The 25807-nt window shown below is 41.4% G+C and overlaps 1 protein-coding gene and 1 long non-coding RNA gene across 3 annotated transcripts in view; both read left to right on the top strand.

Moving 5' to 3' along the window:
- Positions 1-25807, top strand: part of DNER (delta/notch like EGF repeat containing) — a 263556-nt gene that overhangs the window by 52384 nt on the left and 185365 nt on the right. The gene's annotated exons all lie outside the window — the stretch shown is intronic.
- Positions 17384-25566, top strand: LOC140696686 (uncharacterized). Its single transcript, XR_012073207.1, has 3 exons — positions 17384-17473; positions 19311-19399; positions 25419-25566. It is a non-coding gene; the product is annotated as an uncharacterized lncRNA (long non-coding RNA).

Below are 25807 nucleotides of genomic sequence, written 5' to 3'. Positions count from 1 at the left end.
AGAATCTGGGTGCAGCTTTGATCTCCTTATCTGAAAGCTTCTGCCACTCGGACACCTGCCTCCCACTAGCCCGCAGGTCATCATAGTGACCGCAGGCACAGGGTGGCTTTTCCCAGTTACTTCGTCAGTGGCCGAGGTGCTTGTGTTAGTTTCCTAGGACTGCAGTAACAAGCCACCACAAATGTGGTGGCTCAAAATAATGAGAATGGATTCTCTTACAGTTCTGGAGGCCGGAAGTTGGAGATCAAGGTGTGGGAGGGTCGTGCCCCCTCCAGACCCTCTAGGGGAGGGTCCTTCTTTGCCTTTTCCAGGGACTGGTGGTTCTTGGAGGTCCTTGGCTTGTTGTGGCGTAACTTAATCAGCACCTTCATCTTCACATGGGCCTTTACATGGCCTTCCCTGGGTCTCTGTGCCTCACCCATCCTCTCCCCGACCCCTTTCATCTCATCTCATCCCACTTATTTTATTTTTTTTAATTTTAATTTTTTATTGATGTCTAGTTGATGTACAATGTTGTATTATTTCCTGGGGCACAGTAAAGTGATTCAGTTATACATACACATATCTCCATGTATCTATTCTTTTTCAGATTCTTTTCCATTATAGTTAGTTACAAGATATTGAGTACAATTCCCTGTGCCTCACAGTAGGTTCTTGTTGTTTATCTATTTTGTATATAGTAATGTGTATTTGTTAGTCCCAAATTCTTAATTTATCCCTCCCCTGCCCTTCCTAGGACATTCTGATTTGACCTCAAAGATGTGTAATCTGTTAATTTGATGGTAGTTTCTGTAGCTAAGAACTACGTGGTCTTGTTGTGGGGATTGGAACCTTCTATTCCAATCCAAAATCTGAGATTTGTCTGACCTGCAAGGTTGACTCAAGGGCCAGATGGTTGGAACTCAGGGCCGTCTTGGGAAAGGGTTCAACTGCCACAGCCATTGATAACCAACCAGATAAAATATACTCTCAGGATGGGGTTTCCAAAATTACTCTCCTTCGCCTCAGGCATTATTGTTATCTTTGTAATAAACACATAGCTAAATAAGACCAATACCCTTTGCCTAAACCTCCCTTTAAATACAGGTTTGAGTTAACCTTCCAAAATCTAAGCATGGATTTAAGGCAACCTCATGATTTTTATATTTTTCTTTGGCATCTGCAGCACAGCGAATTGTACAGCAGGAATTTTCAACCACTAGCCTGTTCTCACCCCCCATATTTTTTTCTTCTGTTGTTTACTTCCTCTTAGAATAACCAGATGGTGTGAGCCTTTCGAGGCACATGCGAGGCTACGGGTGTCAAGACACGACAGGAAAAGGAAAGAAGTCACAGTCTTAGGAGGTGGATTTATGGAAGCATAGCAGGAGGAGGCCTTTTCTTTTGGGAGATGGTGGGGGGTGGTTTTGCTGTCGAATTTAGTGTAAAATGAGCCTCAGTGAATCTTTTTCTCGTCATTTTGAACTGCTCAGGAATAGTGGGAAAGGAGCGAAGACTCTTGGTTCGGGTAGGGAGCTGCTGAAGGTGGGGTGGATAGTCACAGTCATCTGCAATCAAGCTGTGCCTTGGTTTGTGTATTTATGAAAGGACTAGATGGTGCGGAAGATACCGGCCGTCCGCAGAGAAAGGTAACTGCAGATGGAGAATTTACATACTTTTTATTTTCATGGCAAGTGGCTCAGGAGAAGCAGTGAGCTTCTGGCGGGCTTGGGGTTAACAATTTGCAACTCCACTAAGACAAAAACCTGCATTTGCTTTCATGGCTGACCATGGGGCCTGGGAGAGCTAACACCTTCCTGCTACTCTGCTGAAGATGCCTCAGCCTCGGCTCCCAGTCCCGGCGGGATTGGGGGCCAGCTGTCAGCAGCAGGGGCGCTGCCTCCCAGAGCCACAAATGACAGAGAATTTTCTCCGGAAACCTCTGACTTGGGCTCAAAGTGCTTCTAAGCTTCCATGTTTCACATGAAGAGACCTTTCAGAGTGCGAGGGGGAAGACAACAGAAGCTAATGGAAATGCTCACTGCGTGCTCACTGAGACGCGGGTCCAAATTAGCATGCTGGCGCCCGAGCTCCAACAAACTCCGGGGAGAAGAAGGATCTTGTGTTAGCGACTGAGCTAATCACCCGCGACCCCAGTCATTAACATACTCCCCGGCCCCGCCTCTCCGAGCTCCCTTCTGCACCATGTGGACAGCTTTTCACAGCTTCTTTTCCATCTGCTGAAATAAACAATAGCCTTTACAACCAATGGAAAAAAGCAGCAGCAGGTGAAGCACTATTTTTAGACATGCTGAAAGCTCAACTCTGATTACTGTATTTTCACACCTAAAACGCACAAGATGCGAGGCTGAAAAAAATGGATTTTTTGCCAGCGGCTGAGCTCAAGCTATCTGCTGTTTTTCGCTTGCTGCTTCCTGCCCCACACGTCTTGCTGTCACAGGAGATGGCCGGAGGGACAGCGGTCGGGTCACCTTTCGTGGCACCTCTCCCGTCCTCACCTAATGGCATTTTATAACAACTGCTGCTCTTCTCTCCCTCCTCTCTCTTTCACATTCTAGTGGAGAGATCTGCTTACTGTGCATTGATGTGCGGGTGGTCCATGGTTCCGTCTTCTCTGCGATGTCCTGATATACACACCTGGTGTGCTTGCTGTGTCACATGGAGAACTTCACATGTTAGTTGGTTTTAGCTGTTCTCTCGTATATTCTGCAGAGTAAACCTGCAGGGTGGTGGTCTTCTCCATTGCACAGATGGAGAATGTGAGAACGAGGTCTCGGAGAGGGTGAGGGGCCTGCTCAGCCGACCTGCCTGGTCATGGCAGAACGTTGAGTCTGAACCCAGGTGTTTCTGATTCAGGACCTCACGCTCCCCTCACTTTTCCTGCTGCCTTTCTCGCTGACTTAATTTCAAATCATTCTTGGCTGCAGGGGGTGAGACTCCATTTTTCTTTTGATGTTTCTTTCTAGCTCTTTGATTCTATCATTAAGTAAATCTCTTCTGAGTACAGTTTTCCTTTTTTGGAGTGCTACAGTAATGACCGGTAATAGCTCAGATGTCAAATGCCTGCCATTTCCCTTTCCTAATTGAGACAAATCCATTATGTTCCCTGCTCATTTTCCCTCTACCATCAGGGTGCCTGATCTGACTGTCCCTACCGCTGCTTTACGGCTGTGACGCTGAATCTTAAAAGCGTCGTGGTTGTTGGCACTTGGGCACTCGGGTTGTTCCGATGGATCGTATTAATCTGTATCCTGCTCTGTGTCAAGTCTCCTTTTGACTGCTCATTGCTTCCTCATGACCCCTTTTGAAACTCAGGGACTTACTCTGCGATGTCACCTACAGAAGGTCCTTGAGGTCCCCTTGGCTATTATTGTGCTCATTCATTGTCTGGGAATAAAAGACTCCCCCATCTCTATCCTTCTAGATTCACTGTCCTTTATCCTCAGCTGCCCCGTGCTAAGTTACCTGAGACAGATCCCAGGGGGCAGCCCAAAAATAGGGCTCTCAGCTTGGGAACAGACTGAGATCTGAATGGGTCCTTCTCCACCCCCGCTTCCCAAAGAGGGTTTCTTCCTGCCATTCTGCTTCCTCTGAGACCCAGAAAATGTCTTGAGACCCTGCAGAGCAAAAAAATCAGAGAGTGATTCCAGAGCTTGGACGAAGACACTCAGGTATCCTCTGAGAACTTCAGGAAAACAGAAGATTGAGACTTTACTCCTGGTTACCCCGTTTGTCCACGAGTCATTTGTAAATGCGGTCATGCCAACAAGAGTCCTTTGGTTGCAAGCAACAGAAATGGACCCATGTCGATTTAAAGGAATTGCCTGGACTGCAGAGCAGCTCACTGAATTGAAGATGGGGCTGGCGGAGGGTGCAGCTCAAGTGGTAGAGCGCATGCTTGCAGCATTCACGAGGTCCCGGGTTCAATCTCCAGTACCTCCTCTAAGGATAAATAAACCTAATTACCTCCCTACCCCAACCCTCGCCAAAGTAAAATAATTAAATAATACAATAATAAATATTTAAAAATTAAAAAAGAATAGTTAAAAAATTAAAAAAAAAAAAAAGAACTGAAGATGAAGCTGAGCAATTGACCTTGGCAAGAAGGGAGCCAGGGTGGGCAGGGAAGCAGGAACCACCCTTAGGACGACTCAGCCTCTGTCCTCCAGTCACTTGACTCATGACTGGAATTAGAGACAGGCTGAATGGGCTGGCCAGGTCGTGGGGCGACCTTCGGGCCAGACTGACAGTCCACTGAGCTTCCCCAAGGGAAGTCTTCTTGGTGCTCACTCCAGATGAAGGGCAAATGGAGGAGAGGCAAGCAAAACCAATGTATGTCCCCTACACTCTGTGCTTCTCCCAGGCTGCAGAGATGCTACAGAAAGCATTGCACAGTTGTCCATGGTGATGGGCCCCAGGGCCCTTCAGAACCAGCAGGAAAGTGAGGAAGGGACTCAGACCAGACACTGTCAGGTGAGGCAAGCGGCAGCTTGGAAGTAACAGTGGACAGTGACTGGGTAACGCTGGGCAGGCAGGCAGAGGGCATTCTGGCGGGAGAGTGGTATCAGGTAATGCAAATACCACAGAAAGAAGTGTGCAAGCAGGCGTGTGTAGGGGCCGGTGGAAAGCGGGGGATTCACGTAGGGTTGGTAGCAGGGGTGAAGAGCTGGGATTTGGCATCAAGATGCTCCTCATTTCAGGAGAGAGGATCTGGCATTGCAATCCTGGTCTCCCCAGGAAGCTCTATTCTGATGGAGTCTGTGGGGGAAGGCTGCTTGTCAGGACTAGCCCCAAGCAAGACTGTCAAACAGGGAAATGCATTTTCATTTGGAAAATCCTTCCCTTCGCTTGGTGATGATTGTCTCCATTACAGCGTAGAGCAGACAGTACTCTTTTTGTTTTGTCTCTTCTAAGCTGCCTTCAAAAGCTGGGTCAGATACTTCATTCACACTACGGTGTGAGTAAATGAGACTAGCTTAGTGGGGATATTTGCATTTTTCACCAGGAGTGGGGAAACCCAAGAGCTGAATCTCTAGGCAATGGGATCTCTAGTTGGCGCGTGTGGGAGAGTAGTAACAGATGAATTTGTGTTGCGGGGTGTTGGGTTCACCTGGAAGTTAAGCTATTGATTTTGATGCTCTTAAGAGAAGCTGTGAGAAGGAAGAGCAGAATGGGAAGAGTTAAGGACAGTTGTCCTTAATTCTTTGTCAAGTGTAATGACCCCCAGGTGTTAGATCTTCTGTGCCATCACATTGTCGGCTATAAATATAACCCTCCTTTTGATGATCTCAGTTGCCGTCCTCCTGGTACAATTCCGCGATGCTCTTAGCTGAAATCAATTGTGTGTCGGAGCTGGCTCCTGCTAGCTTGCAAGGGTGACACTGTGCATCTCCTTCTGATCTGGAGTTCAGGGACACACTGGTAGCTGAAAATTAGGCATGGTGGGAGCATTTATACCATGGAAATTGGAATTGCTTTAAGGCAGACTTTTTTTTCAGAGAGTTGGCTGATAAACATTTATCTGCATATAACTGGATAGAATTCATTCTGAAGCATTGCTTTTACATACCTAATGCTCTCTCTCCTGCAGAGGAGAACATTTTAATATGTGATACTGATAAGCGTATCAATGTGTAGTTAAACTTTTCAAAGCACCTTTCTGTTTACCCTTTGCTATTAGCTTTTTTCATCTTAAAAAAAAATGCTGTTTTCTGATTGCAGTAGAAATGCATCCTGAAAGGACTGGGGATTAGAAGAGAGGAGAGTGTCAGCCAAGACCCTTTTAACCTGCTGTTGTTGTCTGGCGTTTTCTCACGTCCTCCTCTCTCCTGGTCTGTGTTCCTGGAAAGAATGACAAGTGTCAGCCACCTGTTCCGTCTAATGAGTTCAGGACAGCATATGCTTCGTTCATGGATTTTGGCCTCCTGACACGGGTTAACGGAGACACATTCTCCGGGTGGGAGAAAGCCTACTGTAATTGCAAGAGCATTTTCAACAGAGGAAGGTTTTACACATTAAAAAAAAAAGTGTTTGAAACAGTGAATATATAGGAGATGAGTTATTCTGGGGCGAAGCTCACTCTTCAAAGAAAGGTCTGTTAGCTTTTGTATTTAAATCAGAAAAAATAATTGCGGCACATATATAGAGATGTTTACCATTTAGTAGCTGTTATAACTTGCTTTTATGATCATAATGATTGTTATGCATATGCTTAGAATTCCTAATGCAAGACTGAAAGAAGAGAATTCTTTAGAAAACGAGATATTCTAAAACATCTAAGTCATTTGATATCTCTGAGGGTGAAGAATGGAAAATGATTTGGAGAAATGGGATAACTCTGGTGCCTTTGGACAGGTTCAATGCAGAATTTACAAGTAACACAAAAAAGCTTAGTTATTTCAAGCACTTACAGGCTTTGCAAAGAGACAACCCTAAATACTGAATCTGATGCAAAACAACTGAAGTGTTATTCTAAGAATAGCCTATGCTTTCACTTAAATACAAAACAGTGCTCTCCATTTAGACAGTGGATAAAAAACTCTAAATAGTAGGATTCATTACCTTGAACTTGTAACTCTACATTATTCAGTTGGCATTTACTGAGCACTTACTATGTACCACACAAGGTGCTAGGCCCTTAGGACACACGATTATGATGGGAAAGCAGCCCCGCCAGTAAATGGGAGAGAAAAATCCAAACCTAGGAATGAGGGTGAAGAACTCAGCGCTTCCCCACTCCACTAAAATTCTACCTTAAGTTTTCCCGAGGACATAATACGTTTCTGACTGCAGTTTCTTCCTTAAAAATTCTTTTTCCTTTATTTTATTTTTTATTGTAGTATAATCAGTTTTCATGATTTGTCAGTTTCTGATGTACAGCATCATGTCTCTACCGTACATACACATGCATATATTTGTTTTCATATACTTTCAGTCCCCTCCTTTTTTTATATAAAAAGGCAAATGATATAAAAGTGTATACTTTTATTTCTTTACTTTTTCCTTATAAATGTAAATCATGCTGTTTGTGGAATAGTAAGAACTTTCAGTGGAGTCTAAAGAAAGTAAGTCACTCATAACCTCCCAAGTCAGAGACAATCACCTTTTAGACATTTCCCCCAGAATATTGTTTATATGTATGTGTAAATGTATCATAGATTTCAAGTTGGAATCATTTATAGACACAATTTTATATTCTGCCTTCTCCCTTAAAAGTATCATAGGCATTTCTGCACGTTGTTAAATTTTTGTACCAAAACCTGCTGTTTAATTATTGGCTATTTCATCACACAGGTGCTGTAACTCACTGAGCACTTCTTCTGTTGTTAGACCTTGAGGTCGTTTCCAACATTTTGCTACTGTAAGTTGCAGCTATCTTTGATGTAGCTATCCATAGGTAACTCTGGTAGAAAAATCTTTGTGCACGTTTCTGAATGCGTTCATCCCGTATCTCCTTAGGAATAGAATTACGAAATTGAACAATTAGGGTAATTCTAATAGCTTTTGATCCGTATTTCCAGACTGCATTCGCAGAGCGTTTCCTACTTTATTTTTTCATCTGCAATGATGTGAATATTCTCAAAATGTCCATTTTAATATTAATGTCATGGGTACAAGTGGGGAAGTTGGGTTCTAAAAAAATATTTTGTGGTGATTAGTTTTCACAGAGGTAAGATAGATACCATTCTTGCTGCTCCCACTGCCTGACTTCTCTCCCCCCAGGTCACTGGGTTACATTCAGCTCTCTTTACACATCAACCCCTAGGAGAGACCATTCTGGAACCCTCTGACCACTTCTCGCCCCCTTTCATTTTTCTCTTACTGGCGTCAGTTGGTGTTAAATATTTCCTTCTTTCCTATCTGTTGTCTCTGGGCTACCGCACATAAACTCCATGAGGGCAGGGAGCTTGCCTGGTTCCACAGTACAGCGTGTGGTCAGTTGGCAAGATGTTGAGTGGATGCACTAAAATAATACTTAATTTGATTGCTTTTATGTTGTTGAATTTTTTATTCCTTCAGCAAGCCCGAGTGTAATGTTACATAACCAGCAACTGTCAGCTGTTTAGTCCACCCTGTTAGTAACTCAAAGACAGCTGCTGGCTCAAGCCTTTTCCCCATCCATGATGTCAGCTACACAATTGCAGACAGAGGCCTGATGCCCTTGCTTGGCATCAGCAAAATGCAGATACCAATTCGTGGTGATTGGACTTCCCAGTTTTGATATTTGGGATTCTGAATTAAACCAGGATAGCATTATTTATTTTACGCCGTGAGCCATCTGTGTTTACCGCGCTTTTCCAAATCAGATTTTTTTTTGCTCTATTTTATTACTTATTACAGACTTTTCTCGGCAGTCCAAGCCGTGGAGTAGTCTGCACCTGCTGAGGCTTGCTTAGTCACCACGACTCCTTGTCATAATGTCTTAAAATTAGCGGGTGAAAAGAATCCATGCTCAGGGTGGGATTTTTGGGCATATAACCAACCCCTGGTTGTTATTCAGTCATTGCAGCTTTTGCAGAAGGCATGGCAAGGAAAGTGGGGAGCAGCCTAGCTGTAGATTCAAGTGGCAATGGGAAAAGGGTTAAGGTCCGCATGGCCAAAGGTTTGGTTCGCCCCATGGTCGCCTGTCCAGTGATGAAAAGGCTAGATTTCCTCGAGATAATTTGTTTCTGGTTGATTACTTAGGGGAGGACAAGCCCTCTTTCCCCAGGCTTCTCCTTGGGGCTGGGGTCTGTGCGGTTTGTCCCGGCTCACACTACACTCGGTGCCTGTGTCATGGATGCTAAGAGGTGCTTTTAATTTGCATTTCTCTGATAATTTGCGATGTCGTGCAGTTTTTCATGTGCCTATTGGCCATTCGTATGTCTTCACTGGAGAATTGCTTGTTTAGGTCTGTGCATTTTTGGATTGGGTTGTTTCTTTTTTCCTTAAGTTGTATGAGCGCTCATTGTAGTTTTGATTTGCATTTCTCTAATTGTTAGTGATATTGAGCATTTTCTCATGTGCCAATTGGCCATTTGACATTTTTCTTGATTCCAGAAGTCATCCCGGTGTTTGTAATTGCCTTGAACATTCCAGCTCATGTTTCTACTGAAGGCTTTTTCTTTGCGGGACGGGCTGAGCTACTTTCTCTTCATGTATCAGCTGATGATAATGTTTTGCTCACTGTTCACATATCTTAAAATAATTTGGCACAATTCTATATTAATCCTTTCAACAGAGCTATGATTTTGTGAGTGGGAAGTATCGCATCGTAAAGTAGTCTTGAAACATGCAAATCAGAACTTGGAGCCCCAGAGGCAAAGACCTGCCACAGTAGAATCAAAGTGGATCTTACTTTGTGAAAGCACACCTGGGCTGATATTAGCCTTGTAGTTGTTTTTGGTCTTGTAACCTTTTAAAATAGCCTCTGCGCAGTGTGCCCGGTGCTGAAATTGAAGAGGCGCGCTGGTAGAGGGCCCAGGGAAGTGGTGAAAAGACACTGGCGCTGGCGCCGGGGGAGCAGGGCTTCTGCTGGTGTTTCCTTCCTCAATGTAATTTTTCTTCAAGGCTTTTTTCATAAATATATGTTGGTAATTAAGATCCAAGTTCAAAGGGAGGGTTCCTTGGGAGGAGGAAGCCTGAGCTTGAGGTCTCCGTTACTTAATTGGTGAAAACATGGCAGTTCTGTGAACTCCTGAGTCCAACTTGGGGCTACATCAGACGGCCTGCTCCTGAGTCCTGGGAGGTTCAAGCCCCCGTCTTCACATCCTGGCTCCATCCTTTGGTGGCCAGCTGCTCGGGTTTTGTGTGTGTTGAGCCTGAAGTCCCGGCCTCCTTAGAACTCTGCTCTTTGTCACTTTCCAGGTGTAAATATAGAGCCTCCAAAGCTTATTTTTAGTTTTATGATGTATTTAGAAGTTACCTTCAGTGTTCTTATTCTCTAAGTCTTCAAAGAGGACATCAAACTGTAAAAGACTATCAGAGGGAAAGCAGCCTAGGATCATTTGTATTAGATTAATAAACACTGTTTTCTCATTTCTGAAAGCTGCTTTCCCGTGACTTTGTCTCGTTGCTATGTGCTTTCCTTGGAGCCCACATGGTTTAGGTATAGAGGTCCCTAAATTCTGTGTGTATTAGTACAACCCAAGAGCATGGGACAGGGCCCAGGTACCCAGGTGGCTCTGCTGCAGGTGGATCAGGCGGTCCAGACACTGAGAAACTCACTGGAATCAGCCCTGGGGCAGAAGCCTGGACACCTGGCCCTGAGGCTTTAGGTTCTTTAGGTTAGTGACTTAATTGCTTTGGAATTTGTTTTCTTAATCTGTGAAGTGGGTTGAATTAGATTATTTCACTAATATCATTTTGTAGATAATCTCTGATAATTTATTCCAAAGAAGTGATTGAATGATTTAGTAGTGAAAGGTTACAATTCTTATTAGTGCTTTTGTTTTAGTTTGGACTCTTGGCCACAGGTTTAGCAGGTCCAGGTAAATAAATAAGTCCTGCATTTGATCAATGCATTTAAATAATTAGAAAATATCTCTGCATGTTTTGATTGAAATTAAGTTCATACTGCATGAAGATACACATTTTAAAGCCTCTCTTTGTGCCCTTCTGAGACTCATGCAGGGTGCATATCACAGTGTGCAGACTGAAAAAGAGAGCTGAATGCTCAGGAAATGTTTTCCATGTGGATATCCAATTGTCCTGCTCCGTTTGTTGAAAAGAGTGTTCTTTGCGCATTAAATTACCTTGATGCCTTTGCCAAAGATCGGTTGACTGTTTATGTCTGTTTCTGGACTCTATTTGCTTGATCTGTTTGTCTGTCTTTAGGCCAACACTACACTGCCTTGCTTGCTGTAGGTAATCTGTACTGTAGTGTAGTTTTGAGATCAGTTAGTGTAAATCCTCTAACTTCATTTTTTTTCAAAATCAGTTGGTTCTTTTCATCCTTTATATATTTTCATATAAATTTTAGAATCAATTTTTTTTTCAATAGCTGTAGAAATCCTGCTAGGTTTGTAACGAGGACTTCTTAGAATCTATAGATCAATTGAAAATAATTGAAATATAAACCACTGCAGTTTTTTCCCCCATCATGTTAGCTTTTGGTTTTAAGGGACTGCTCATAATTTAAGGAAGAGAAATTCTGATTAGCAAATGTGTACTCTGAATAGAAAATAGATAATGAGTTCAAATTTTTGTTAAGAGGCTTCATGTGGCTTCTATCCCAATTATTATCGTGGTAATAAGGATGTTAAATAATTTTCTTAAAGCAACTAAGTATAATTTTTGACAGAAACTAAATGAAGTCATATGTACAAATTAAAAATCATGATATTTTCATGCTAACCAAAAAGGCCAAATGCCTCCACATCCACTTAAAATAATTATTAGGATGGTGTTTAAACGTGCTTTTTCCTCTTAAAAGCAGTGGCAAATATTAACAACTGACTCTCCAGGGAAAAAAAAAAAGCCCTCATTTGTAGCATTTGCCAATTTCTGCAGTATAAATATTTCTCCTAGAGCTAATTTCAAGGTACCAAGGTGATTTCTCTCAACACAGAGGTACATGCTAGCATACCATGGTGTAGAATTTCCACCCTACAGACCCCATAGATGTAACCTCAAGAACATAGATGATAATAAAGTATAGGAAAATAATTAGGAAGAGATGGGATTTGAATATTTATTGCCTTTGCTTTTAATATATTGAATTGTAAGTCTGTTTAATGTATCTGTTTTATTACTGTTTAAAAAAAGCATTTATTTATTTATTTTCTTAAGCTTCTTTTGGGGGTGGGGAGGTAATTAGGTTTATTATTTATTTAGTTAGTTATTTTAATGGAGGTACTGGGGATTGAACCCAGGACCTTGTGCATGCTATGTGTGCACGGTACCACTGAGCTATACCCTCCTCCCCCAAGTCTGTTTAATTTAATCTTTAGTAATGGCTGTATTTAACAACTGGCTCACAAAGTTTCTGAAAATTTCACAATCAGCAAGTTGATATAAGCCACTATAGGCCAAGACTGAATAGTTATGCATTTTTCCTATCAAACTGAACTAATGGTTAATGAGTTGTCAAATAAAACAAAATAAAAGGAGGCTTGTTACGTTTTGTAACTTTAAATCCTTGATTCAACAATTGTAAACTGATGGAGTTGAGAAGTCATTATCATTTTATAAATGAAGTCGTTGGTGCAACTACGTGTGTGTGTGTGTGTGTGTGTGTGCATGCACGTGTGCGTTTTGAGGGGTAGGAGTGGGTCAGGGAAGGTCAGCTGGAATTTTTGCTTAATTAGGCTGAGATGGGTGAGGTAACAAATTGACCCAAACAGGTAATGGCTCCTCACGGGAGCTTCTTTCTCACTCATACAGTAATGACAGTCCTGGCCAGTTCCAGGTGACGGTTGATTCTACTCCACTGAGTCATTCAGGGACCAGGTTAAAGACAGCTCTGCAGCTTTATCCAAGGTCACACAGAGGTTTCATTCTGGTCATCAGAAGGAGACTGAGCCTGGAGGAGCAGTAGGTGGGGGTGGTTTGTATGGCCAGGCCTGGGAGCTGTTCCAGCTCCTTGCTCCTTGCAGCCATTGGCTGCATCATTGTCACGTGACCACACTCAGCTGCAAGGGAGGCTGGGAAGTGTAGTCCAGTGGCGTACTGCAGAGAGGAGCAAAGCAGGTTTGGAGGAACAGTTAGTAGTTCCTGTCACTTCATTGCTTCATACATTTTTTTAGCTGTCCTGATGCAGCATGATTTGGGGAGTGTTGGCCTCGGGGCCAGGAGACTTGAATTTAAACAAGTTTTATCAGTAACTGTGGTTGAGCAAGCCCAGTACTCTCTCTGAGCCTCAGTTTCCTTCTCTGTAAAAATCAGGACTTGAACTAGGTCCTTCCTAGTCCTGGGACTCTGCTGATGCACCCCATCTTCCCTACTCAGCGTTCCTGATGTTTTCCTTTCTGATCACCTGGGAGTGGCTTTTATTCATCCGTTGGTCCTGATGCGAACTCCTTTCTGCCAGTGGAAACTGGTCTTCCCTATGACTTGGTAGCTCTGTCCACCTGCCTGGTTGGGGCCAGGGCTGCGGAGCCCAGGGTGCTCTGACTCAGAGGTTCTGAGGGACGGAGCACAGCTGTCCTGTCTTTGGGGGGACAACTGTGCCTGGCGCAGGTCAGAGGCTGTCAGGTAGCCATTCTTAGTTTGGAAAATGTTCAACATGCAGGTGCAAACATTTTCTCCAGCAAGCAGTAGCTTGGAGGAATTACCGTGTGCCATGGAGGAATGCAGCGTCTGGAGTCAGATTGCCTGGGTTCAAATCCCTGCTCTGCCTTTCTGAGTTGTGTAACCAAATTACTTAACCGTTCTGCACCTCAGTTTCCTTCTTGGTAAATGTTGTTTAAAATAAAATAACAAGATAAATATGTAATTAAAATATTTTTATATAAAATAAATTTCAGAGTGCTTTTTGTGGGATGTCAGTTAATATGTGTAAAATTCAGAGAATAGTGCCCATTGTGTGGTAAATGTTATAGAAAGTATTGTCTTTGGTGGTGGTATTATTATGTTTTATTATTTTATTTTATTTTATTTTATTTTATTTTATTTTATTTTATTTTATTTTATTTTTTATTGAAGGATAGTCCGTTTACAATGCTGTGTTAATTCCTGATGTACAGCATAATGATTCAGTTATACCTACATATACTCCTTTTCATATTCTTTTTCATTATAGGCTTTTACAAGATATTAAATATAGTTCCCTGTACTATACATTGGGACCTTGTTGTTTATCTATTTTATATACAGTAGTTAGTGTCTGCAAATCCCAAATTCCCAATGCATCCCTCCACCTCCCTTTCCCACTGGTAACCAGAAGTTTGTTTTCTGTGTCTTTGAGTCTGTTTCTGTTTTGTAAGTAAATTCATTTGTCTCGTTTTTTAAAAATTCCAGATGTAAGTGATATCCTGTAGTATTTGTCTTTGTCTGACTTATTTCACTTACTGTGATAATCTCTAGGTCCATCCATGTTGCTGCAAATGACATTATTTCATTCTTTTTTATGGCTAAGTAATATTCCACCCCCATCCTCTTTATCCAGTCATCCATCAGTGGACATGTAGGTTGCTTCCATGTGGGGCTATTGTAAATAGTGCTGCTATGAGCATTGGGGTGCACGTATCTTTTTGAATTAGAGTTCCCTCTGGATATATGCCCAGGAGTGGGATTGCTGGATCATATGGTAATTCTGTTTTTAGTTTTTTAAGGAATCTCCATACTGTTTTTCATAATGGCTACACCAAACTACATTCTGGTGGTGTTATTATTAATGTAATTATTATTGCACAGAATATTTGAGGAAGTGGTGTTCTTATGGGCATTGTGAATAGGAAATAAAAAGGGTCAAGACCTGGTTATTTTTATTTTTATTTTATTTTACTTTATTTATTTTTTAATTGAAGTACAGTCAGTTACAATGTGTCAATTTTTGGTGTACAGCACAATGTCCCAGTCATGCATATATATACATATATTCATTTTCATATTCTTTTTCATTAAAGGTTATTACAAGATATTGGACATAGTTCCCTATGCTATACAGAAGAAACTTTAAAAAAAATCTATTTTTATATAACATTTATTAGCCACTATATATATATATATATACATATATATATATATGTGAAACATTTGTTAGCCACTAACTAACCCCCAAATTTATCCCTCTCCATGCCGTTTCTCCAGTAACCATAAAGTTATTTACTATGTCTGCAAGTCTATCTCTGTTTTGTAGATGAGTTCATCTTTTTAAATTTTTTTTTTCGATTTCACATATGAGTGATATCATATGGTATTTTTCTTTCTCTTTCTGGCTTACTTCACTTAGAATGATGATCTCTAGGTCCATCCAAGACCTGGTTATTTTTAAAATTGGCAGTCGTTTCACTAGGTGGTGCAGTGCAGCCTGTTCACCAAAAACACAAAGCTGTCCCAATTACACAGTGGGCAGTCTTCCCTTTCTCTTTCTTACCACCTTTACTGTCTTCCTCTCTCCCTCCTTCAGTCCGTTTTCCACTACGAGAAGTAAAGATGATAGGACTTAGGATGGTACTAAAGTGTCAAACTGAGTGCTGCAGACATTTAAATCAGATCAGCATCTTTCAGCATGTCTACCGCTCTTCCTCATTCTGTACTTTTGGCAGACATTGCTAATCAATGTGGGAGCTTTTTCTTGCTGACCGTCAGTGCCTCCAGAGGAAGAGGTTACAGTCAAAACACTTAATGTCTGGTATTATTTGACCAATCCGAGCCAGCCTTAGCCAGAGGACTGGAGGTCTCCGGCTGCACCAGGCATTGACCCCTTAGTTGCTAGGTTAATCGGGGAATCAAGGGGTTTGCAGGGAACAAAGTAGGGCATCCAGAGCAGTGGGGGCTGGGGAGCGGGGAAGCCGTGGGGGTGCTCAGGGCAGCGTGGAAGAGCAGAATATTTCACTATGTTAATCATTGGTATAGTTGTCCTTGTACAGAATACTAACCTTCCCAGAGTCATTTTCAACACCTCCACTGCCATGGGCCACACTGGAGCTTGACACTCAACTGACAATCAAGCATTATAAGATGTGGTTCAATGAAGAGGGTCACTGCTGTTCTCAGAAGTTATGGAGAAGACCGTGAAGAAGACGGATTTGGGCTGAGTTCTGATGCGTTTCCATTGGCAGAAGGGAGAAGGACATTTCAGGTGAGGGAAGAGGATGAACAGACAGGCCAGTGTGGCCTGATGAGGGAGGCAGGCCCCTTCTCCCAGCCTCCTGGAGGATGCTGTGCCAGGTCGCCATGGTGACGACAGACTCTTTTGGGCCGGCAGCCTTGTGAAGCCACCAGAGCAGAAAAGATGGGCAATTCCCCAGTTCCCATTTCTGTCCAGACTGTGAAATGGCAGTAAGTGCCAATGTATTTTCTTCCAGAAAAAGTGATTTCCCTTTGAGTCTTACATCATAAATTCCAAAGAGAAAATAATTCACCAAAAACAAATGTAAATATATCATTGTAAATTTTACTGTTTTTCTATTTTTTCTCTTTGGGTAGATGTTTCTGGTATTCACAGGTGAAATCATAGTACTTTCCAAATTAGCCTAACTACAACTTAACTACTTGAGAAAAGTAATTTCTCCAAGTTTATTTGCTAAGAAATACTGCAGAGGTGTCGTGAGAGTAGAATGAAGTTTATACTGAGAATGAAAACTTGAGTGCTGTTCTTGGTTCTGCCTCCTTCTAATGTATAACTGGGGAGATTTTACCGTCTGCCAATTGATTTCCTCCTTGCAAAGTCAGTTAGCATCACCATTTCAGAGAAAGTTTGGCCAAAGAAAGAAAGAAATAACAATAATTCATAACTCAAACAAAGCTATTATACTGTTTTGCTTATTCTCTTTGTATTTCTTCAAAAATTTTAAACAAAATTTTTTTTTTTTAGTTTTTACTGATTTTTTAATTTTATTTTGGGGGAGGTCATTAGGTCTATTTATTTATTATTAGTTTTTAAAATGGAGGTACTGGGGATTGAACCCAGGACCGCATGCATGCTAAGTATGCGCTTTAACACTTGGGCTATACCCTCCCCGCTGAACAAAGTTGTAACCATAGTCCACATTTAATTTTATATTCTGTCTTTTTATTTAACCTACTGTTGTTTACATTTTTCCTAGGCTGTAGATGTGTGGCATTGTCTCCTGGTTGAGGGCAAAGTCACAGTGTGCTTAGAATCGGAATTTAGAATTTACTCCTTAAACTCAGTCTTCATAGAATTTTTCACTTGGATAGATATTCTGGTGTCTTGTGTTTTTTCTGGCAATTGCTAATGCCCTTGGCTTCAAGCCCTCTTTGCTTTCAGGCTCTCTGCTTGGTGCATGAATGAGATATTGTCCTTGGCTTCCTTTGACCTGAATTAAATTCCCCGTCTGAGTAGGAGTCCAGGGGGAGGACTAGCTTTGCCCAGAGAGGGCGCTGTGTTCATGGATGGAGCACACCTCCCTTGGACGTGGGTTCTTTGACCCAGCGAGGCCAGAAACTAAGGTGGCTTGGGCACTGCTGTCTGCTCTGCCCTGCCTCTGAGGGTATAGCCATTGGATGGGGGGCTCCCAGACAAGCATGCTTCCCAGGCTTGGAAGCTGTTTCTGCACCAGCTGCACAACTTTAGATTTCACATGTGTTTTCCTTTCACCTTTAGTATTTGGGGTTTATTTTTAACGTCCTAAAATTTAAAACCAGTCTTTTTATTATTTCAGGTTCATTTTAGTTTTTCTAAAGAAGTTTTATTCTTTTGTGTGGTCCCTAAAAAGCCTTTTATTCTTGCATTTTGAAAGTGGGACAATATCATAACAAGAAGTTTAGCAAAAAAGAAAAATACCCATAACCTAAACACAATTTGTAATTTTTGTTTATTCCCTGTTAACATTCAACATACTTAACAAAGCCATAAACAAGATATGTGAGTAATTTTATATTCTGCTTCTTCACTTAACTTGCCATTGTTCATAGTTTTCCATGTTGTTTCAGAGAGTTTATGACTTTTAACAGGTGCAATATTTTTTGTGGTGATTGTGCTGTAATTGGCCTAACCATTTTCCTTAAATGTCACACATTGTTTTCTCCAATTTTGCTATTAAAACACTTTTTTGATTTATAACATTGAACTTACAGCTTTTCTCATATTGGGGGGAGGGTATAGCTTGGTGGTAGAGCGCATGCTTAGCATGCATGAGGTTCAGGGTTCAATCCCCAGCACTCCTATTAAAAAAAAAACAACTAATAATAAACTTCTCATATTAAGTTAAAGCTATTTTATGCCAGTTGGTTACTTACTGCCTGATAGCTTTCCCCTCAAAATTTTACTCGCTGATAATGGCGTAGACACTGTTGAGAACAGCCATTTCATTGAACACTTACTGACATTTGATATAATAATAATAATAATAATAATAATAATAATAATAATAATAATAATAAATTTATTTACTTTTGTTAATTAAGTAGAGAAAGATAATATCTTGTTTTAATTTGAATTTTTAATTACTGGTGGGCTTGAACTTTTCCTCATAATTGTTAATTTTTTAGAACTTTTATTTTTTGATTATCTTTTTAGATCCTTTGAATATTTGGGACTAGTGTTTTTCTTATTGTTTTTTAAAAAATTATTTAAATTAAATTATTTTTAAAAAATTATTTATTTTTTGGGGGGGCAGAATTAGGTGTACTTACTTATTTACAGAGGAGGTGCTGGGTATTGAACCTAGGACCTCGTGCATGCTAAGCATGTGCTCTGCCACTTGACCTATACCTCCCCCCTTCTTCTTGTTTTAGATAAGAAAAATGTTAGCACTTTGCTGCAAATACTGGCTTGTTTTTATTTAGCATCCTTTCTGGACTGGTATGTCTGTTTCAATGATCTAGACTTCCTGCATTAATATCACAATTTAAATGATGCCGCTTTATAATTCTTTCAAAACTTTCCTCATATTTTTGCCCTCTCCACTTTTTATATGAAAATTGTAATTGTTCAGTGAGTTGTCCCTGCCCCACTTCGCCAAAAATCCTGCTTGAGTTTTGATTGTACATGAGTGAAATCTGCATATAAATTTTGGAAGACCAGACATCAATTAGTCCTTTATGAGGGAGACAAGTCTTACTTAGTATGTATTTGTGGAACTGAGCTCTTCAGATGCTTTGCTCATTCAGTCTCGATTCTAGATTTGCTTTGTGAGCTGCTAGATGTTTAGCATGCAAGCGCTGTCTTATAGTTAGTGTTTATTTAGTTTTAGAATGCACGTGTCAGAATCTCCTACTCAGGGTTTTGTAAAATGTTGCTAGAAAACATGAGTAACTTAGAATTTGCACAGCTGTCTGTAGGAGCACTCTGTCCAGAACCCCTTGGAGGCTGGGAATGCTTTCTTTACTACTACGTTGATATTGAAGTGATACAGTGTTTGACTTTTCATCCTTTTCAGCTAAAATCACTATCTTGTGCTCAATAACGTTGCCTTTGGTGCTAATATTTTAATCAAAGTGATATACTCAATCATAGCTACATATTTTTGACAGAATAATTTACATTAGCTCAAAATGTTCAACAGTGGTTATTTTAGTAGGGTTGGGGGAAATACTGGCAGAAATACTGTATTGATTGATACAGAATCAATAACAACAATAAGAAAAATAAGCCCAGCTGACATTGGCTGTCTTACAGTTGCCAGTTTTTTTTTCTTAGCTAATTTAATTCTTAAAATATCCCTATGAGGTAGATACTGTTTTTATTCCCATTTTTACAGATGAGAGAACTGAGACACTGAGAGATTAAGCAACTCACTTCTGTTTTTCTCCTTTGCCCTTTCACAAAGATGTGGAAATGACAGTGCTGGTAAGTAGCTGTGTGAGAAGCATTTTTGATGCCATGGGGTTTTAGAACTGGAAGCAATGTCTTCACATCATTTAGTTGCGGTCTGCTCTTGTCACCATTCAGGTTAGTTCTGAAAACTATGATGTTCAATATGCAGAAATACACAAAGTAAGAATTCCCCCATTTTCTTTTCTTCTTATCTATTTTACTCACCAAGAAAGTTCCACTAGCAGTTTGAAATGTCTTCTCCCAGACATTCTTTTTCTGTATTTTAATAGCATTTCCAAATTTCAGAGCGAGTTGTGGGGCACACGCTGGAGTAGAAGGCAGCTCTTATGACTCGAGGGAAGTGTTCCTGAAGGTGCCATGGTAGCTCCTGCCCCAGGGAAGCCCTAGGGGGTCAAGGAGATGGTTGGGATGCTTCTGTGGCCACCTGTCTGGGGGTAAGCCCTGGTCATAAATTAGCTGGTCTTTTCCAGGCAAGCCAACAAATTTAAATAAATTTTCCCTGCAGGTATGAAAAGAAGGTGCTATCAGTAGAAAGTGCTTGTCCACTGACATATTAGCTTGTCATCTGTGCGCCACAAGGAAATGAGATTGTTCTAAGCATCTGGTTAGAGGACTTTACTTTCTGTGAGTCTGTAAGACTTCTAACGTCCCCTGGTATAGTTGGTGTTGACTGAATGAATAGATTCTGTTGAAGTTCAGTGTGCTTGAAGTTCGGGTGACAAGTGGTCACCTAGTAAAATAGAAGATGAACAGACTTTGCCTAAATAAACACTGGAGAATGATTAGGGACACTAGATTGTGCCCACAAATGTGATTGCTGAAAAAGCACATATTCTGTGCTCTCTGAACTTGAGACATATTTTCTACAGCTCTCATAACCTTATAATGTCACGTTTGATACTTTTTGGTCACTCTTTCTACAAATGCCCAAGTCCATCCAGAAGCAACAACCATCTACTTGCTTTAAAGGTGGACGTTTCAGAGATCAGGGCACCCACAGGCATGGTCATAGAGAGCCATTCAAGGGCCATTTCGCTGCATTTCTGGGTGCTGTCTCGGAGTGTCCAACCCACAATGTTCAGACATGAACTTCTTTTTCTCAGCTTTGCTGTGATCCAGGGAAAATCAGTCAACACGGTGTCATTCCAGACATTTTGCTTTGTTTCCCATTTTCCAGGTCTTATTGAGGAAGATTTCAGCTTGGGAGGGTAAGAAGCCCAGGCTCTCTGTCTCTCTGATTCACTAGACTCCATGTATTGCTTGAGGGTCCTTTAAGGGCTGACTTATTCTCACCTCTGTCTTGGAGTTGCTGACTTGGCCCCAACGCGGGCAACAGTTCACAAAGCTCTCCCTAACATTTCCATCCAGCGAGGACTCAGCATGGTGACTCAGGTGTTGTTGAGTTGCCTTAGTAAGTCCACCATAGTAAAGCGTGAAGAGTCTTTATAAGGCTAATAGTAATGTATAAACAGTCCTGTACTTTAAATGAACTTAAACATAATTATCTATAGCACATCTGAGGCATTATCTACAAAGTCCTCCTTACTAGACTATGGGACAGCTGTGAGCTTTAGTTAGGATCATAACCGAACCCTGACGATCACGTATTTTTCATTTAATTATTGCACCAATTCTATGAGCGAAGTTCTATTATTATCACATGCATTTTACAGCTTAGAAAATGGAGGCACTGGCCCAGCATGTGATTGGCAAAGTTAGGACAGAGATCTAGAGAGTTTGGATTCAGCGTCCAGTCACCCAACCAGCATCCAGAACCGTGCACAACAAATTTTCCATTTCTTTTTCTTCCTTCCCTTCCTGGGAACAAAAAAGAGCAGTGGGGAGGAAGAGGAAAAGGAAAGAGCAGGGTGAGCAGTTGCTGGTATTTTTTTTAATGATCCTTTAAGATGATGTGAAAATAGGTTGCAGGAAGCATGCAAAATGGGACCCGGGAGAGTCGGTGATCAGACCCTGAGACAGGAGAAACAGCTCATCCAAGGGCAGTGTGTTTTTTATGTCCTGGGTTCTAACTCCTACCTACTCCAGCTGTAGAGGCCAAGATTAAGAGGTTTCCACCTGCATCTGGGTGCTGCCTTGGCAAGCTGTCACGGTCAGAGCTGCTTGGGTGGGTGCGGTGGGTCCTCTCTGTGGAGCTGACATGTTCAGAACTAGTTAGGATCTAGGATTATGCTGAATCACAGTGCAGAGTTCCTGGGGCTCCTGCTACCCTGTCCCTCTAAATCAGAACGCCTCTGGTTTTGTTTTCTGTTTCATATTTTTGGGTTCCGAATAAGATATCTTTCGGGCAAAAGATCCAGCAGTTCAAAATCTGTCAAAAATTGCTTCTCTGTGAGACTTAACTTGTTCCTATGATGCTGTCAGTGTTTTGGGTATCTATTTCTGTGTAGCAAATTTCTCCCAAATTTATTTGCTTAAAACTGCTATTTTATTTTGATCGGGATTTTGTGAGTTGGGAATTTGGGAAGGGCTCTGCTGAGGAATTTGTCACTGATCCTTGAAGTGTCATCCAGATCTGGTGCCTGGTGCCGAGGATTCACTCCTAAGCCTGGTGCCTTGGTGCTCTCAGCTTCTTTCTCCTTCCCCCTCAGTCTCCAACCTTAAGGTTTCATGCTTCACAGAATCTCCACGGGGTGTCGGCTTCTCATAGTATGGTGGTTATAGAGGCAGGAAGCAGTAGCTACCTGGCCAGGCAAAAGCCTTCCCAGAACTGGTGTGATATTACTTCCATTTTGCTCTATTGGTCAAAGCAGCCATGAGCTTTCCCACATTCAAGAATGTAGGGAAAAGACTCCATCTCCTGGTGAAAAAGAGGAGAGATCACATTGCAGAAGAGGATGCTGGATGGGAACCGTTGTCGCGCCATCTTGAAAAATGCAATCTGTTGTGTCTCACCACCACCATGGTGCAGCTTCAGCGTCTAGCTCCTCCCCGAAGCTGGTGTTACACCCTGCCACCTGCTTCTCTCCATTTCCCCTGGTCCTTCTCTCATTTCCTTTTCTGGGAGACTCCCCCTCTTTCCCTCGTCAGCCTGCCCGTAGCTTGCTGCTCACGTTAGCACAGTAATGGCTTCTGGAGTGGCCCTCCTTCTCTTCTCCTTTTCACTTTCTGTTTTTCCTCTGTTTACAGCTTGTTCGCCCATGTCTTAACTTCCCATTAAATAAGCACCATTTATAAAGCAATACCTATTCTTCCACAGGGCATTCTAATCAGTCATGGTTTTATTCGTGCAGTCTCTGTGTCTGTACTTCCTTCCGTGCTGTTGTTCATTATTAATAGGTCATAAGTACCTGTTTATTTGCTTTAAATATTTAAGAACTGTTTTCCTCTGAAAATAAGTGGGTTGTAACAGAAGGCTAGAAGTTTGGCTACCAAATAGTCAAGCTTTTCTTAACTTTAGGAGAAGGCTTCATTAACCAAAACCTGTTATCTCTAAAGTTGTGAAATAAATGGTCCCCATGTTGAGGCGATCGGCTGTGAGATCTTCACCTCTGTTTGTATTTCCATCAGCACTCGCTAGGCACTTGTGCGGACAAGGATGGAAAGGGTAGAGGTATTCATGTGGGCACATCACCAGTTCCCTGTCTGAGCTTGTGACCAGGCATTGTTTCTGGGGGCTCATTTGAGGGGGAACTGAAGTCCAAGTTGAGATACCTGAAAGGTTTACTGCAAGACAGTGTGGTAAACTCACTGGGATGGTGTGCTTAGTGAAAAGGAAAAACGCATTGCTCGCTCTGGGATTTGTGGTGAGTTATTTAAACCCTCCTGACCTGTTTTTTAACCTGATTGATAACGGGGTCATTTCCGTAATGTCTGCAGTTCCCATCAGTTCTAAATCCTCTCATATTTTTATTTTTTATTTATTTAAAAATTAAAATTTTTTTCTCATATTTTGAGGAGGTGACTTTGGTAGGCTTTCTCTTATCCTGCAGGGGACATTTCCACATGATCCCTTCTTTATTAATGTGGAGGAAATGTATGTACTATATTCAAAGACATTTTCAATACTAGAATTCCTCAATATTTACTTGGAGTGAGAAGATAGCTTGGAGCAAGCCCAGACTTTATGATGAATCAATTAAAATGTCTCATAACAACAAGTGGCTTTTTGTTGAATGTATGGAGTTATTGATTTGCTTTCGTACATGGAAAGCTGGTGTTATTTCCCAAACAGGCCAAGTGGGGGGAAGGAAAATGCTGTCTCTATTACGGGTTCAGTACGATCCTTCCCCACCATTAGGCTTTTACAATAAAAGTGACATTGATTCTCTGTAATTGCCTGATTCCCAGTAACTGCTTTTGGTAATGGGTTTGAATTTTTTAAAAGGTCTAAAGAAAAGGCCTTAAATAATGGCTGTACAAGCAAATAGGAGAAACTATTAAAACTGGGCTTTGTCTAGCTCGCCTGTCCAGAGAATTTAAAAAACCAGTCTATGCATATTTTGCTTAGCTCGCAAAAGATATATTAGCTTCTGATCAATTTTATGGAGTTGAATGTAATGGTTTAAATAGCTGATGTGTTTTTCTGTCGCTCAGTCGTTCCCTTTCAGCCCTTGGACTAAACAGAAACTTCTGGGCCGACCGTTATCATCAGAGTTCCTTAGTGGACGGCTCTTCCAGCCTCCCCATCCAGCGACGTTTCACCTCTCTCATTCCAGTCTCACCCCGCTGGAGTTCTTCTTCTGGTCTTCAGTGCTACTTTGTGCATTCCTGCTTGCAAACCTTACTTAACTTGTTTTACATGCTGGGGACAGTGTTCCTGGCATATCCCATAAGCTCTCCTCTTGATTCAAACTCAGATTCATTTCTTCAATAATTTGTGTTTCCTACGAACAATGTACTTGACCGACAATCTGGAAGCTTTTTGAGAAGAGGCTCCATGTTGGTTCTAGAGTTTAAATCCTACTACTTTACCTCTGGCTCTTGGACCCTTCCTCCTCCTCCATTGCCTTTGTCTTCCAGCCTTTGACCATGACTGTGGTCTTCGTACTCCCTTCTGGCTCTTGGCAGTTCTGTTTTATCTGAGCTGTGGAGGAGGCTGGTGGGAAAGGTGAGATGTCAGTGAGGGTGGAGGAAGGTGGTGGTGAGAGAAGAAACGGGATTTAATGAGAAAGTGTGGGATTAGGTGGAGGAAGGTATTGGTGAGAGAAGAAACGGGATTTAATGAGAAAGTGTGGGATTAGATGGAGGAAGGAAAGACCCGTGCGGGGAATACGCACTGATCCCAGCCTGAGTTCATTTATTCATCTTGTCTTGTCTCGCTGCTGCCACTCCCTCCCAGCCCTCGCTGACTTTCCATGGAAGTAAAATAAAAGAAGAGAGAAGCAAGTTTTCCTGAATTCGCTTTATGTGCTTTTCTTTGGTTTGGTTACAGTTTCTATTTAGCCTTGGGCTCAGGGGTCTATTTTAAAGAAATAACCTCATCCTAGAAAATTCTCATAAAGGCTTGTTTATCCTCAATATAATAAAATGAAATATAGTGGATTTCTTACCCTCAAGTAGAAAGACTTTGGGAAATTTGCTTACATATAGGAAACCGACTGAAAAAGAGGTAATAGAAATTGGAGTCCCTGAGTACGTTGAGCTAACCTCAGCAGGATTAAAATTAAGGGGCATGATTTGAAATGATAATTTTGCACAGCCTCCAGAAATGTACACAAATACAGAAGTGTGATGTAATTCAACTCTGGCTCTGTCAAGACCGCCTGGGAGTGAGGGGTAAATGTCACAGCCTAAAAAATGCAGAGAGAAAAAAACGATTCTGGTTTATTTTAGTGCTGGTGGAAACTGCTGATCACATACAGCAAACATACCTGATCTTGTTGAAATCAGGACACGCTGCTATATTTAAGACAGGGGTTATTTTATACTCTGTTAATTTGCTAGGGGTATGAGAAGGTTTTATATTTTTGGTTATGGAGAAAAATTTGGAAGTCTCTTAACGCCATTACTTAACTTAAAATAAAAAGTTTATTATATTGTTCCAGAAACTCTTGTCTTTTTGTCTTTTTAGTGCAAAGAGAGAAAATTGGAAGATGTTGTTGAAGAGAGAAATGACTTTTGGATTCCTGTAATATTTTTCTAGAGAAGGACGTCCCAGACAAGAAATTCTCTTGTTACAGACTTTTTTATTTTTCATCAATGAAAGATCAGAGCTGCCACCATAGGGAATTTTAAGGTCTCATGGTTTACTCTATTTTTCTGCTTTTTTTCTCTTCCTTAACTTCACTTCTAACGTATGCTTGTGTTTTCCTTTTTGTTATATTTTTACCTTCATTCTTTGCTACTTCATTTTTTCTGACTCATCCCTTTAGCAGGTGCTCAGGAAGACGGACTCGGAGAGGTCCAGCCTTCTGCAACAAACTCTTTCAGTCCCTCTAGAGACTTTTGAAACACTGTCTG

Source organism: Vicugna pacos, chromosome 5 (genome assembly GCF_048564905.1).
Source record: "Vicugna pacos chromosome 5, VicPac4, whole genome shotgun sequence".
Taxonomy (NCBI): Eukaryota; Metazoa; Chordata; class Mammalia; order Artiodactyla; family Camelidae; genus Vicugna; species Vicugna pacos.
Note: the sequence above shows the minus strand (reverse complement) of the source record. Positions and strands in the feature narration are given on the sequence as shown.